A 15,264-nucleotide genomic window follows, 5' to 3' on the forward strand; every position below is an offset into this window, starting at 1 on the left:
GTGTGCCCTGACTGCCCAGGGTAGGCTGGAGGAAGGGGAAGGTCATTCCAGAGTAGAAAAGGATCTGGTTAAATATTACTTTGATAAGCTGAATACGTTTAAAAACGTTCAGGCCCAGGGATGTGGATAGAGGCTGACTGAGGAATTCTCTGTGCCTGCAGATGGTTTGTGCTATGATTTAAAAGGGGATAAAGGACAGTTCTGAAAAACATGACCCTCACCAGCCCCCCATCTCCTCTACCCACAATGATTTGTGCACATGCAGGAAACCTAGGTATGACAGGTAAAAGTAAAAAGAATGAATTCCATCGTCTCAGTCGTCTTCTATGGAAGGTAAGCCTTGGGAGGGTATCTGGAGCCCTACTACCTGAGGGAACCCTGCCTTTGCTGGTTACTGGGTGTGGGTCTTTGGTAAGTGAGATATAATTGATCGTCCAAACTAGGTAGTTTATGAGAGTGAAAGGGGCAGGGGGTGGGCTTTTAACAATTGTACCTGGACAACAGGCATAAACTGGGACTGTCTGAGGCAAACCAAGTAATATGGTCATCCTTGTCTTATCACATTATCCATCTCTGTGTCTCAGTTCCTTCACATTGTAAAATGGGTGTGATGATAGGATTCACTTCTTCGGGGATTCAGATTAAGTGTAATAGAACGTGTAAAGTGTTTGGAATGTGGCTTGGCACATAACAGTTCAATAGAGTCAGCTGTTAAAAACACGCTATTATTTAGGATATTTAATTCACATAATAACTGCTTATATATTCAGTTTACTTTCTGCTGTCTTCATATTATTTCTCCATAGCAAGTGTTGCTCTTAATTTTACTGATTGAATAATCACATTTCCTAATGACTTCTTCCATCTATGGCACCTACTCAGACTTAATTTTCTTGCTTTACTCTGATAAAGGCCCTGAAAGTAAAATTTACTGGTACTGTGTCAGCTACCCAGGTGTCTGCCACTTAGTTATGTGATTGGCATCTATAGTCCAGAGAAGGAAGGGCATTGGGGCACTTGTTTATCAGGTGGTAGCAAATTAGTATTCATACTAGAGACACAGTTTTTATACTTGGCTCCGAGATATAGGAATGGTTGGGTGGTTGAGTGGGGGGGATGCCAAAACGAGTTCTCTTCCTTGCCTCTTGCAAGTTGAATTTTCCCAGCACAGTGATATGTAGGGTTGCCAGATTTAGGAAAACCAAAGAAACCACAATGCCCAGTTAAAATTGAATTCCAGACAGAACATCTTTTTTAGTGTAAGTGTGCCTCGTGATATTTGGGGCATACTAACACTAAAAATTCATTGTTTATCTGAAAGTCTTCTTCAATTTGGCGTTGTGTATTGATCTGGCAGTCTAGTTAACTATATAACTATTTAAAGAGACTTTTTACCCTATTCAGTCTAACCCACATTCAGATAGATATACAAAAGTATAGTCCAGTTCCTATTGTAAATTTTGTGTGAACTTTAAAAACATCCATGTGTTCTACTCTCCGTTGGAATGGACCGTTGGGAAGTTGTTATGTGGAGCTGCTGCTGGGTGTCCACCAAGCCAAGATGAAAAGGAATATAGTCTGGTTTGCCACAGCAGCAGGGATCACATTTGCTCTTTGAGAAGTTTTTGGCTGTGCGTATGGATGGACGTAAGCCAGCCTTTTCTCCTTGGAGGGAAGTTAGTTGGTTAAAGTGAGTTGTTGAAGCCTTGGTCAGCTCAAGGAGTTCTCGGTTTTGTGACTGAATTACATTAGTAATAATCTGGGAAAGTGGGAGGGGGGTTAGTTTTGGATCATTTATATTTCACTTCTCGGTATAGAGGGAACAACTTTTATTGTCATGAAGAGTGACCTTCAAATACTTTTCCCAGTAAATTCTCCTCTTCCTGTTTTTGACTTCCAGTGCTGCTGCCTAGAAAATGGTGGTGAATTTTTTGCATCCGCCTTGGAACTCTGTCAGCATTCAACCTGAAGGGCCCTGTATGCTTTTGGGAAATGCTGATTGGAAGATTAGAGGCTGCGGGAACCTGAGTGTCTATTTGCTTTTTTTTTTTTTTTTTTTTTTTACACTTTGGGTATAATGCTTCTGTTAAGTCTCAGAGAAAAAGCTTCACCAGGTTAATGTTACCCTCGGTGAAATTAGTAATGGCGAGAGAAGGCTGGGATTGTGCCTACTGGAGAAGAGTGAGCCAGAGCACATGGGTTTTGGACCAATACTGGCTTTTTAATTGCTGCCATTTAAAAAGTTTAATGTACTCGGTGAAAAGGTACAAGTTTCAGGTTATCCTTTGAAGAAAAATGAATAGTGTCAGGAGCTTGCTGTCAGACGCAGATAGTATGTGGGTGGGTTAGCCAAGGGAAAATAATCCAATTAGAGCTGTTTGTTCAAAGTACCAGATTTGGAGGTGTATAGTTTGCTGTTACCTGGTGGCTTTCCAGAAAATAAATTATTTGTATGCAAAGACTCAGGCTAGCCAGGCTTTGGATGCCGACAGTTATTTTGAAAAACTCTTTTTCTTCCTTGTTTTACTTTCCTTTTTGAGCTGTCTCCTTTTCTACTCACTGCTTTCTTTAGTGGCCCATGCCTTTTGGACATGGATCTGCTCTTGAAGGAATTCTTGTAAATGAGTCGTAATCTCATATGACTGATTTTCATGACGAGTGAATATTTGCCCGAATCGCTTAGGTGGCTTAGTGTTTGTGGGCGTCTTGTTGGATGAGGGCCGGCTGCGAATGGTAGAAATGTTCCCATTGTAGAACAGCGGTTCTCCATCTCGGCAACACATTGGCATCACCTGAGGAGCCTTTAAAAATGCAGATGTCTGGGTCCCACCCCCAGAAAATTTGCTTCCATTTATCTGGGGGGGGGGGTACAAAATAGGCAGTGGGACTTTGAAGACCTCCCCAGATGATTCCAACATACAGCCAAGTTTGCACACTCTCCTTTGGTCTGCTCTCAGAACCATGGCTCTGGCGTATGCTGGCCAGTAGGGTAGCCTTGAACTTCGTGCGGCTACTTATATTTACATTAATCAAAGGTAACTACAACTAAAAATTCAGTTCCTCAGTCACACTAGCCATATTGCAAGTGCTCGGTAGCCCAGGCACATGGCTAGTGTTTTGGACAATGAAGATATAGAATGTTTCCATCAGAAAGTTTCGATTTGGGCTCTCGATAGGATGTCCACCCCAGAGGGAAGCCATAGACATTGAAGTCTGACACAGGAAAGACAGGCTTGGAATAGAGCTAATCCTACAGGACCTGCCAGTACTGAATTACCACATACGTTTTTAGCAGCCTTTTTCTCAATGGCCTTTGGCACCCGAAGGCCTGCAGCAGCTGGTGCGACGGATTACGTGTGGCATCTTGCTGAAAGGCCCTGTTCAAAGCCGGCTGGCCTGAAGGGGTGTGGCAAGGGTGGGGGGCAGGAAAATGTGAACTCTGAGGAGTCCAGGGCCAGGAAGGAGAGAATCAAGCTTTATTCCTGCAGAGCCGAGGAATGCCCTTAAAGGGACCAAAGCATGAGAATTTGGAGTAATACTAAGTGAGAAGGGAAAAATCCCTTCTGTTGAAGAAATATCTTCCCCAGTTGTTTGCCCTCTCGGCTCATCTCTCGTGTGTGTGGGAGAGAAGGGCGGTGCTAGCTCATATTTCCAGTGAAATTTCCATTGTGGGTTCCTGTGTCCTCAGGAGGGGGGACCGGGGGGGCAGATGGGGGTTGAGAGAATGGGATCAAACTCCATCATTTTTATTCAGACATAGCACATAAAATCCAAGTAGGGTAGGGTCAGGGAAAAGAGAAACTGGGAGAGGAAAAGTGATGTATGCTGAAGGATGTATATTTTCTAAGTGATGCCTTCCTCAGGCAAACCCTTTTTCTAGAATCTGTTGTCTTTCTGAAACCTCCTTCTTTTCATTTTATTTTTTATTTTTGGCAGCGTGTTGAATTCTGTTCTTCTTTCATTCCCAGAGTGCTGTTTCTTACTTCAGGATAAAGGGTGGCATGTCACATGTCCTGCATGGGCGCACAAGCTGGGTGTGAGTGCTGAGGGTGGTCTCTTGGGACCCTTTTCCTCAGATTTCAGTGTTCTGCATTATCTCATTCTAGTGGCTTCTTTGTGATTTATAGTTTCCTCCTTCCCTTCACCATTTAAAAAAAAAAAAAGTCCTATCTCTTGTTATATTTTTGGCTGCAGAATAACTCCAGATGGTACACTTTGTATAAGGAAAAAAATAACAGAATTTTTCACACTTCTCTGTGAATTATTTTCCTACTGTCAATTTTAATGAAGTTATTAATCTTATAGAGGGACTCATTTGTGAAGAGACTAATTATGAACACACACTTGTACACAATATTTCACTGGCAAAAACTAAGAGTATTATTGTTCTTACATCTTTGTCTCGTTTGTTACCATCTTACATCTTTAGCACCAGATGCTAAAATAACAACCCAATTTCCTAGAAATAGAAAATTAAGAAAATGAACTTTTAGTGATTGGGTTTGACGTTGAGAAATGAGTTCCAAAAATGGGATCAAATAAAGTGATGTAATTCAAAGTCTTTGAAAAATACATGGCAACATAGAGATGTAAGTTACTGATTTTTACAGTTGTAATTCTGACTTGAGAGTGGATCTGTTTCAAATGATGAAGAGCTTTTGCAAAGAACAGGCATACAGAAATCTCTAATTGGGCATGTTTTGCAAAATATTACTGAGTGTGGATTATTTATAGAAAATGTTCTTTCCTTTGAAATGATCTTTTCACTGTGGTTTTGAATTAGTTGGATTTTTCTGAATCGAGGAGAGGACCTGTGATCTATTCTTTGAGCCTAATATATATATATATATATTATATATATATTTTTATATATTATATATATTTATATATTATATATTATATATATATATTATATATATATATATATTTTTTTAAAGAGAGAGAGCTCAGGAGAGGGGCAGAAGGAGAGGGAGAGAGAATCTTAAGTAGGCTCCCTGCCCAGTGTGGATCCTGATGTGGGGCTCGATCTCACGACCATGAGATCATGACCGGAGCTGAAATCAAGAGTTGGATGCCTAACCAACTGAGCCCTCAGGCACCCCTGAGCCTAACATATTTTTAATTCTCACTGTATTTCTCTAAGAATACAAGAAGCACCTCAGCATTCATCGTTCATGCTGATATCACAGAGCCACCTGAGAATCTGTTTAATTTTTCCAGGTTGATGATGCAGAGAATAGAAAACAGCTTTCAGAGATTTTATAGACAGATCTTTTACTTCCAAAAATATTGCAAGGGTCTTCTCTGTTTGTGCTCTAATTCAGGTAGCTCCACAAAAAAGGGAACAATCTTGAAATCCCAGAAATGCTGACAAAAAATTTTTTTCACAAGGCAGTTTCTCCTGAAATTTCTGATTGTGAGTAAGTGCTTTAAAATAACTGGATTCTCTGACAACTCTACCACATCTGAATTTTCCCTCAGTAGTGGATGTATTTTATGGGACTAAACTGGACCATTGCCTTTGCAGCCTAGATGGGCGTGGAGCTTCAGTTAGAATGTTGAGTACTTCCCTTTGCTGGGCTCTGTGATGGCACCAGGGCCCAGAAATGAGACAGTTCTGCCCTCCTAGGCCAAGTGTCCAGAGGAGGAAGAGGGAACCAATGACAAGTCCTTGTCATTGGTATAACTGTGGACACAGAATTGGCATGTCTTATTCAGGTAGGTGACAGGAAGTGCTAGAGACAGCTTTCTGAAGAAAGATGATGTCTGAGATGACTGTGAAAGAATGAATGGTGTTAGCTGGAAAGATTAAGATGTGGAGGAGTCCCAGCCCAAGGGAATAAGCATGCACAAGGAGAAGGGTAGTGTGCTTGGGGGAAGTGTTCTGTTATGGCTGGAGTGGAGGGAGTGTGTTGAATGTGGCTGAGGCAAGGTGAAACTTGAAAGGAAGTTTTACCTCAGAGATGAAGGGGGGATGGCTTTGAAAGATTTTCAGCAAGTTTGTGTATTTTTCAAAGCTCACTTGAGCTCTAGTATGGAAGAGAATAAATTTCAGTAGGCAAAATGGCAGAGTAGGCAATAATTCAGTCAAGAAACACTGAGGGACATTACCTAAGTTAGGGTTATACTTCATAAGTTTGGTTGAGGGGCGGTCCAGAGAAATTATTAATAGTAAACCTGACTGACAGCAAAAACTGAATCCCCAGTGCTTCGTAGTCTGTCACTGTGAAGGTTTACCTTCTCTTCCAAATAGTCATACATTATGAAGAGTCTCTGAATCCATATTCAAAGGTTGAAGATTGCCCACATTATTAACAGGTCTTTGTAATTGTCAAATATTTTCTCTTCTGATTACTCCACAATTAAATGAAAAAAAAATTGTTACCTACTAGATATTAGGATTTGAACTGTTGTGGTGGTCAACATTCTGGATGAAGAACTGATTGGAAATTGTTGGTCATATTATGTAAGAATAATTTTTCAGAGTAAATATGTACCTGAGGAGTCACATGGAAAGTAAAATTTTGAACATCATATTTTAAGTGTCTCATAGCCATGGACCATTTAAATTAATTTTCTTGAAACTTCTGTGGTTTGAGAAATCATTTTTAAGTAACTGACTTTTGAGTTCTCTCTTTTCTAAATCCAAATTTTCTTATTAGGCTTTGCTTATACGCCCTTAAAGAAACAGACATGCTACATTTCTAGTGATCGTAGTTAGTTCTTTAGATGTTTCCAGAGAAATAATGTGGTACTGTAAGAGTCTAAAAAAAAAATAACCCTATAAAATACTTGTTTTGAGGAATATGTAATAATTAAAAAAAAAAAACTCTTCTGATTAGGAAAGTAATACATTTAAGAATTTTCCTGTAGGGGTGCCTGTAGGCATCTGCCTTTGGTTCAAGTTCTTGAGCCCTTTGGACTCCTTGCTCAGTGGGGAGTCTGCTTCTCCCTCTGCTCCTCCCCGCAGCTCAAGCTCTTGCTTGCACTCACTCTGTCTGTCTCAAGTGAATAAATAAAAAATAAAAAAAAAAAAGAATTTTCCTGTAATCCTGAGGCTATCCCTTGTTAACATTTTGACATATGTAATTCTTCCTGGTCTTTTTAATTCGTACTTGCTCACACACATACACTTACATAATTATGCTACACTTTAGTTTTCATATAATTGTGCTGCCTTTGTTACATCATGAGTTGTATCCATTTGAAAGTATTTTTTTTTTAAGATTTTATTTATTTATTTGACAGAGATAGAGACAGCCAGCGAGAGAGGGAACACAAGCTGGGGGAGTGGGAGAGGAAGAAGCAGGCTCATAGCGGAGGAGCCTGATGTGGGGCTCGATCCCGTTAACACCGGGATCACGCCCTGAGCCGAAGGCAGACGCTTAACCGCTGTGCCACCCAGGCGCCCCTGAAAGTATTTTTTTGAACATTGTTTTCATGGCGGTAAGGTACCCGTACAGCACTCTATTACTGGGCATTTAGGTTGTCTTCAACAACTTTTTTGCCGCTGTGAAAAGCCCTGTGATGAGCATCATTGCATTTAAATTTTTTGTTTTTAAAGCTTTTATTTCAGAGACAGAGTGTGTGAGGGTATGTGTGCACACATGTGAGAGAGGGTGAGGGAGAGGGACAAGCAGCCTCCAAGGAACGCAGCATGGAGCACAATCTCACAACCCTGAGATCATGACCTGAGTCAAAATCAAGAGTCAGACGCTCGACTGACCTAGCCACCCAGTTCCCCAGCATTACATTCCAATTTTTATCTGATTTCACCTTTCCGGTAGATTCCTAAGAGGGCAATTCCTGGATCTAAGGAGTTTTATTTAACACCTGTTCTAAGATTATGTGTTCCAGTGACCTCCTTGCAGGTGTCTGACTGCTGTGGCAGACGCCTTCAAGCTTAAACACGCTGGGAACACGTTTCTATGGGATTCGGTTTTTGTTACTTGAGAAGTTTGCTTCTGTAACATTTATGTAAATCGCAGTGGTCTTCATGCTGAGGACTCATGGGCGTGTGTCTTAGGTCTCCAGCAAAGATACTCCCAGCCTGCAGTAGAAATGTAATTGACTGCTGGGTAGATTTCCTTTCTTTTCATGTGGAATGAGAATGAGATTTATTGGTTTGTATAAACCAGAGCAGAAAAGTTAATAGAAATAATAAAAGCTGTCAGACTCTGTTTAGCTCTATTATGCTTTTATACTTAGAGTCCTTTAAAACTGTGTTTAGGAAATTGTTGTGCAGTGTAATGCATCCACAGAATATTGAATACGGTGTTTACCAGAAAGCCCCATCTTTGAAGTTTAGATGGAACCAAAGAACAGTTTTCTTATAAATTCCTCTGTGTTCCAGATTACTCTTAATTTTATGTTGTGTAAACTGTATGCTTTTATCTGTTCTGAATTTAAAATAGGTTTAAGTTGGGGGAGAGGGTCCTAGGCTAAGAATGTTTCCATGTAGCATTGCTTCTTCTATTTTTAGCTCAAGTTGTATTTACTGCTGAATAGCCTTTTAAAGGAGAGGCCCTTAACTCTCACATCTAATTTTGGGTGCCAGTAGGGTGGCTATCAAAGGCACAGAAAGTTAATATAACTTCCCCAAAGTCACATGAGTGGGTTACTGTCTTTTCTTGGAGCACAAAGAAAGGGTCCTTCTTCAAGACTGATAAAATCACAGTGTCATGCTCTTTCTCACAACACCACTGTAGAGAATTACAGAGAAAGAAGCAATTAAGTGGTGCCGTCCAAATCCTGAAAAGAATGAGGCTCAATGTAGGGGAATTGGGCAGTGGATACAGTGCAAATTTTTATATAACTGTAATTGATATAGGCATGACTCATTTGAAGTTAAAAAACTTCAAATGTGAAGACTGAATTTTAAAAGTTACAGAGAATGATTATTCACATTATAAAGTGACTCATCCCTTATAAAAGGATTTATTATCTTTCTTTTAAACGGATATTCCCCTGGTGCATTTGGGTACTCGTCTGCTCATTGTCTTTTGTTTTTGTTGTTTTTTGTTTTCTGTTTCCTTTTTTAAAGATTTTATTTATTCATTTTACAGAGAGAGGGAGAGTATGAGGAGGAGGGGGAGAGGGATAAGGAGAGAGAATGTCCAGCAGACTCGTTGCTGAGTGCGGGGCCCTACGGAGGGCTTGATCTCAGATCCTAGCCGAGACCAAGAGTTGGACGCTTAACTGACTGTGCCACCCAGACGTCCCTGTTTTTTTTTTTCATTCAATTAAATTAGAATACTCCATGATGCAGTTTCTTAAAAACTATGTCAAAACTTATCAAATTGTGTCATTTATATATGTGCCATTCATTGTATTTATTATATGTCAACTATGCCTCAGTAAGTCCCCTGTCCTCCTGTCTGCTGGCTCCGCCACTCTGTTGTATCCCCCCAACCCACTCAAAGTCGAGAATGTAGGCAAGGATGGGCCAGCAATGTAGTCGAGGGTGCAGGGTGCTGTGTCAGCTATGGGCATCGGGGTACAGTGAAGGCCCTTGCAGGAAGTGAGCTTGCGCTGAATGTGAGAAGAGGGGTATTGCAGCAGTGTGGGAATTGCCTGGAGTGAGAGGGTATGTGGGTTTGTGGCGTGGCATGAGACAGGGAGAGCAGGGGCCTTGTGTGCTTATCATAGAGTTTGGAGAGTGTTGAAAGCCCTGGAGCATTGCTGATGGCTGGTCAGCAGGGGAAAGACAAAATCAGCTCAGAGCCCTGACCCATATCTGGGAAAATGAGGAGACAGGAATCTCAAGGTTTAGAACTCAAGGAACCCTTAGGAGGTGCTTCTCCCCAGGCTGTCCAAAGAATGTTTCTGCCGGAGAGAAACTTGTTATCCAAGAGGGAGCTGTCTTGCCAGGCTCTGCTCGGTCCAAGAAACTGCACACCACATTGGAATCCCACCTGTACAAATACTTAAAATTTCTCATTTCAAAAATTAAAGTGTTCTTTGTAGAAACTAAGGAAAATATAGTTTTCTTAAGAAAAAATTAGAAAATTTAAATTGCCTTTTGTACCACCACCTGGTGCTAATTTTTCACCTTTTGGTATATACTATTCCAGATAAATGTGTGTTTTCAAACAAAAATAGAATCATAACATACATATTTTGTTACCCACTATTTCATCTGAGAATTGTCCTGTATTTTACATATATGTATAAAATATCATTGTTTTTATTTTATGCAGAGTCTACATATTGTATAGATATAATATATATATCATGATTTATTGAACCAAGCTCCTTTTGGAGATTTTTTTTTTTGTTAAAACGTTTTTAAAATTCTGAGAACCTCAGGATTTTATTTAAAAAGGAAATCAAAGAATATACAGTATATTAAAATTTTATTCAAACATGTATTTTTTTTTTAATGTTACAGAAAAATAGCCTTGGTCTACTGGATGTTATTACTAAACAAAGGGGAGGGAGATCCATTTTTAGAACTACACACGGGTACATACAGCGGTTCTTTGTTACCCAGTGATAATTATTTCATCTGTGGTGTTCACAAAAAGCAACCACTGATGTGAACTCTGTTATTTCAAAGGAAGATTTCTTTCTTGTCTAGAAATAAGTTAAAAAGTATAATTAAGTTAAAAGGCATAAATATCAGAAATCAGTTAAAAAGTATGAATAACAGGAATCGTTAATGTTTTTTGCGTGTTCTTTGTATCGTAAATATTTTATGCACATTAACTCAAGTCTCAAAGGAGTTCTTGGAGATAGAGGTTCAGTTACTCTTCCTGCTTTACAGATGAATGAACTGAAGCACAGAGAGGTTAGAAGCTTACCCAAGTAAGTGATCCGTTTAGATTATGAAAATATATTCCGTGTCATGTCACTAGTAAGCACAGACGTGCAAATTAAAATAACTGTGAGATACTACTTTAGAGACCTGTAGTGATCTTAACTGTAACACTTGATGCTGGTCATGGTCGAGGGGAAACAGGCCCTCTCGTAGAGTGCTGGTGGGAAAGTGCCTTTCTGTAGGGCCATAGATTTCTCTTCTAGAAATTTATCCTAAGAAAACAGTAGGCAAGGTTACAATGATATTGCCCCATTGTTGAAAAAATATTGAGAATACTTGTCCACAAGTCGTGTCTTATAGTAGAGGACTTGGTTGAGTAGTGGATAGTGTATCCATGCTGTAGAAAACTGCTCTGCTATTGAAAATGATGCTTGGGCATATGTTTACGGAAATAGTTGTTGTGGAAAAGTAAATAGGGGTAAACGTGTGGTGTGGAACGTGAAGATCCGCCGTCTGTGCGTACTCAGCTCCTCATTTTGGGTACTCGGCTCTGCACCATGAACCAGCATACCGGCCTCCTCTGTGTGTTTTGCAGTGCCAGAGAAACTAGTCAGGTTTTGGCCCAAAGGATGCATGTCCGTTCAGGGAACCTCTGAAGTTTCTGTGAGGACCCTCCAGGGTTTTCTGAAAATAAGCATCATAAGAAATGCTTGGCTTAGAAGAGGGAGAGAAAGAATAATGAGTATCTTGTGTTACAGATCTCCTGTTGACTTCATTTAACAAATGCAGAATCAGAATTTTGCAACTGGGAAGTTCAGCCACACCAGAGCTATGAATTTGTTTTCTTGGGGCGTCTGGGTGGCTCAGTCGATTAAGGATCTGCCTTTGGCTCAGGTCATGATCCCAGGGTTCTGGGATCGAGTTCTGTACCGGGCTCCTTGGTCAGCAGGGAGCCTGCTTCTCGCTCTGCCTGCTCTGCCTGCTGCTCTCCCTGCTTGTGTGCTCTCTGTCTGACAAATAAATATGAATTTATTTTTATTTCATTTAAAAAAATGAATTTGTTTTCTTTCCCCAGTCTTCCTGTAAGCCCACTTGAGTACCTTCCTTCTTCCCTTGAGACTTGCCCCACCCTGTAAGTTTTCCTCCTTACCTCTTGAATGTCATTCCTGTTGGTGCTGGAACTTGACTTTTGTCCTACCAGAGTTTACCTGTCCAGGGTCTCATTTTGCCTCATGTCCCATTGGATTCAGGTGTTGTATTGAACAAGGACTTGGTGTGTTACCCTTCTTAGGTAATTGAACTTTAATGACCGTCTTTTTCTTAAAGGCGCACCTATTTCGGGAATTGCAGAAATCATAACCCCCCCCACCTAAACCCCCACCTTCATGGCAGCTCACCCTGAATCCTTCTCCAAGATGTAGAATTTAAAGGTTGCCTCAATACCAAAAACCTCATTTCTTGTGTTATAGAAAGAACCTTGTGTGGTGTGCTTTGTACATTTTGAAAAATATCTGCAAATATTTTGAGAACTGAATTTTGGGAATGGCTACCCTCTGGCTGAACTCTGCTTACAAAATCCATAAATACAGGGTTTCAGTCTTTCACAGCAGGACAGGTGCAAGCGTGCGCCAGTGAGCTTGTAGCCAGAGACCATTTCTGTGAACATCCTGCCAGGAGAAGAGCAGAGAATAACAAAGGGAAAATTTTTTTTTTGTTAACTTTCTTGTTGAGGACATCCATCAAGGATCATGCTGCTGTCGACTTGCTTTTATATATTTTTGCTTAAAGGGTGGATGTTAGAGTCCCTCTTGGAAAAACCCTTTGTGTTATGTTTTATTAGGTTAGGTTAGGTAGGCATGGAGATGGGACTTCAGGTCTGGAGCCAAACCCAAATCATGAGGCAGTGATAGAGTTTTGCCTAAGAGCAAAGACTAGTGCTTCCAATGGGCTTCCTGCAATGATGGAAGTGTCTTACGTATCTACGCTGTGCAGTACGGTAGCCACGAGCCACGTGTGTCTTCTTAGTGCATATGGCTAGTACACTTAGTGCATATGGCTAGTACACTTAGTGCATATGGCTAGTACACTGAGGAGCTGAATTTTAAATTTTATTTGATTCTAATGTATTTAAATGTAAATAGACACAAGTGGCTCGTTGCAACCATACTGGATAGCATAGTAGACTCAGGATCTGCATCACTTGGGTTCAAATCCCAACTCCATGAAGGTTACCTCTTTGACCTTTGACCTGTGCCACAATTTTCTCATCTGTAAAATACAAAAGATAATGGTCCTTACTTCATAAAGGTTATTTGAGGATTAAATGAGTTGATGTGTGTAAAGGGCTTTAGGCCTGGCACATAGAGCTATGTAAGTGTTAAATAATGCAAATGTACATAACTCCATAAAGTTAAAAATTAAACCCGATCCATATTGTATTTTCTTTCAAGAAGCTCCCAAGCATCAATGATCAGTGCATTTTTCTTAAAACCCTTTAAATACTGCGGAGATCCAGAAAAGTCATTTATTCCATAAATACTATTGGGCACTTACTTTGTGCCACATGGTATGCTGACTGCCGGGGATAAAGGCGGGGCAGGGCAGGCAGAAGAGTCCTGTCCCTATCCCTCATCCCAATAAAATACACAACGGTCTGGCAGAGTTTTGTCATCTAACGGAGATGGAACTTTAGAAGAGGATGGGACTTTAGAATCAGGGTCAGTGTTCGGTGTAGACCTGGAAACTTGGAGCAGCTGTGCCTGGTCCCGGCCAGCTCGTTGTGCTTGCGGCTTTCGTCTTCTCACCGCTGACTCCTGCTTCTGACTGCACCTGTGGGGCCAGGTGTGTCGTGGGGTGCTCATTGCCTGCTTCACAGGCCTGGGTGTCAAGTTACCCTGTGTTCTCTGCTGTAAAGGATTGATCTTTCCATTCGCAGATAATTATCCTTCTATTCTGGGTCCGGTTTAAAAAATAGTGGCAATGTGATTTAGTAGTTTTTGTGTTTGTTTTAACTTTCACTCCTTAACTAAATAAAAGTTGGAAACCTATGTTGGTCCCTTCATTTTTTTTTTGTTTATTTGTTTAACTTTACAGGTTCATGAGATTGAAAAGTCTGTGCTGGACCATGTCACTACATTCGGTTTGTACAAATCTTTAAAAAAAAAAATAATGTCCCAACATTTATGAAGTACTAAAAGTGAGAGGCTTTTGAACCGTAATTGATTTGACAAGAAGTGGACATACTGAAGGAAGGTTGAGTGGTGGTTTGTCTGTTGAGTTGCTTCCGTGCTTGCTAGAGTGGAGGGAGGGAAAGAGAATCCACCAGTCACTTTACATATGAAAAGTATTAAGGTGTCAGCCACTGACATAAGAAAAATTGTTTAAAGTTAAGTCTTTAAAGATTAACTTTAAACAATGTCCTAAAAACACAACATTTGTAATTATCTCATTAAACTAATAACGGCTACAGGTAATGAAAGTAATATGGGAGGTATTTTCTGGCAGATAAACCTTCAGGAACGTTCACATCTGCACATGATTATGAAGCCCTGTTGTTCCTTCACCTTCTCCTTTCCTTAGCCCACATTTCTCACTATGAACTAATAGTACATAACAATAAAACCCTGGACGGCAGCCAACACCGAGTTTTGGCTAACTTTTAGAGTGTTTGTGAAAGTTGAAAAAGCAATGCAGCTGTTATACTGGGTACTTTCCAGTGGAGGATATGTTTTCCAGATGAAAGCGCAAATAGTAATTGAAATGTAATCAGTATTTTTGGCATCTTGGTATTATAATTCTTTTCACTTTTTGTTATGTTAATTGTTCATTTCTTAAGATTTGTACTTTCCTGTGGTCTGTAATAGGCTAAAAATGAGGGAATGAACGAATGTTTTAGGCAGTTGGTCCTTGTTTTAAAAGAAAACAATGACACTAGTCTCATTTGTTAGCTGAAGACTAAATAACCACGACATTTTCATTTAAGATATTTTATTGTGACATTCATGTTTCAGGCAGCAAGAGGGAAGAAAATCTAAATGCCAAATACAGTGTCTAAATTTTAGAGCTGACTGGAAACTTCTAGAACATTCTGGGAGCCTGCAGCACCAGTGTTCATCAGGTGTTCTCAGGGCCGGGCTGGCTGGAGATGCCCCTTCCTCTGACCGACTTGCCTCACACAGTGATGAGCTCACCTTTTTTGTCCCCATCCCTAACAAGGGAGGAGTGCAGATGATTTCACTGGTATTTGGAGTTTGGGAAGGCTCTTGTTTCTTTTAAGCTAGGAGGGTCTCTAGTTGATCAGTAAATCTCAGCCCTTATTTTTAAAGGTCCCGATGCCCACCCACACTTGAGCCTAATTAAGTCATAGAACCATCACAAGAGATCGCGATGTGCGGCTGGGGCTGGGAACCACTGTTCCAGTCCAGACTTCTCTCTTTACAGATGGGGAGACTGAAGCCCTGAGCCTCAAGGTGACTTGTCCAAGGCCCCTCTGGGACCGACCTGAA

The 15,264-nt window shown here is 40.5% G+C and overlaps 1 protein-coding gene across 4 annotated transcripts in view; it reads left to right on the top strand.

The window, feature by feature from the left end:
* SPTBN1 (spectrin beta, non-erythrocytic 1) overlaps nt 1–15,264 on the top strand; it is a 190,806-nt gene that overhangs the window by 19,576 nt on the left and 155,966 nt on the right. Inside the window, exon 2 of one of the 4 annotated variants that reach the window (XM_048222657.2) lies at nt 13,853–13,898. The exons of the other annotated variants lie outside the window; for them this stretch is intronic. The gene's annotated coding sequence lies outside the window, so the exon portion shown is untranslated. The remainder of the gene's footprint in view (nt 1–13,852; nt 13,899–15,264) is intronic. 4 annotated transcript variants of the gene reach the window in all.

The sequence above is a fragment of the Ursus arctos genome, unplaced genomic scaffold, assembly GCF_023065955.2.
Source record: "Ursus arctos isolate Adak ecotype North America unplaced genomic scaffold, UrsArc2.0 scaffold_8, whole genome shotgun sequence".
NCBI classification, from domain to species: domain Eukaryota; kingdom Metazoa; phylum Chordata; class Mammalia; order Carnivora; family Ursidae; genus Ursus; species Ursus arctos.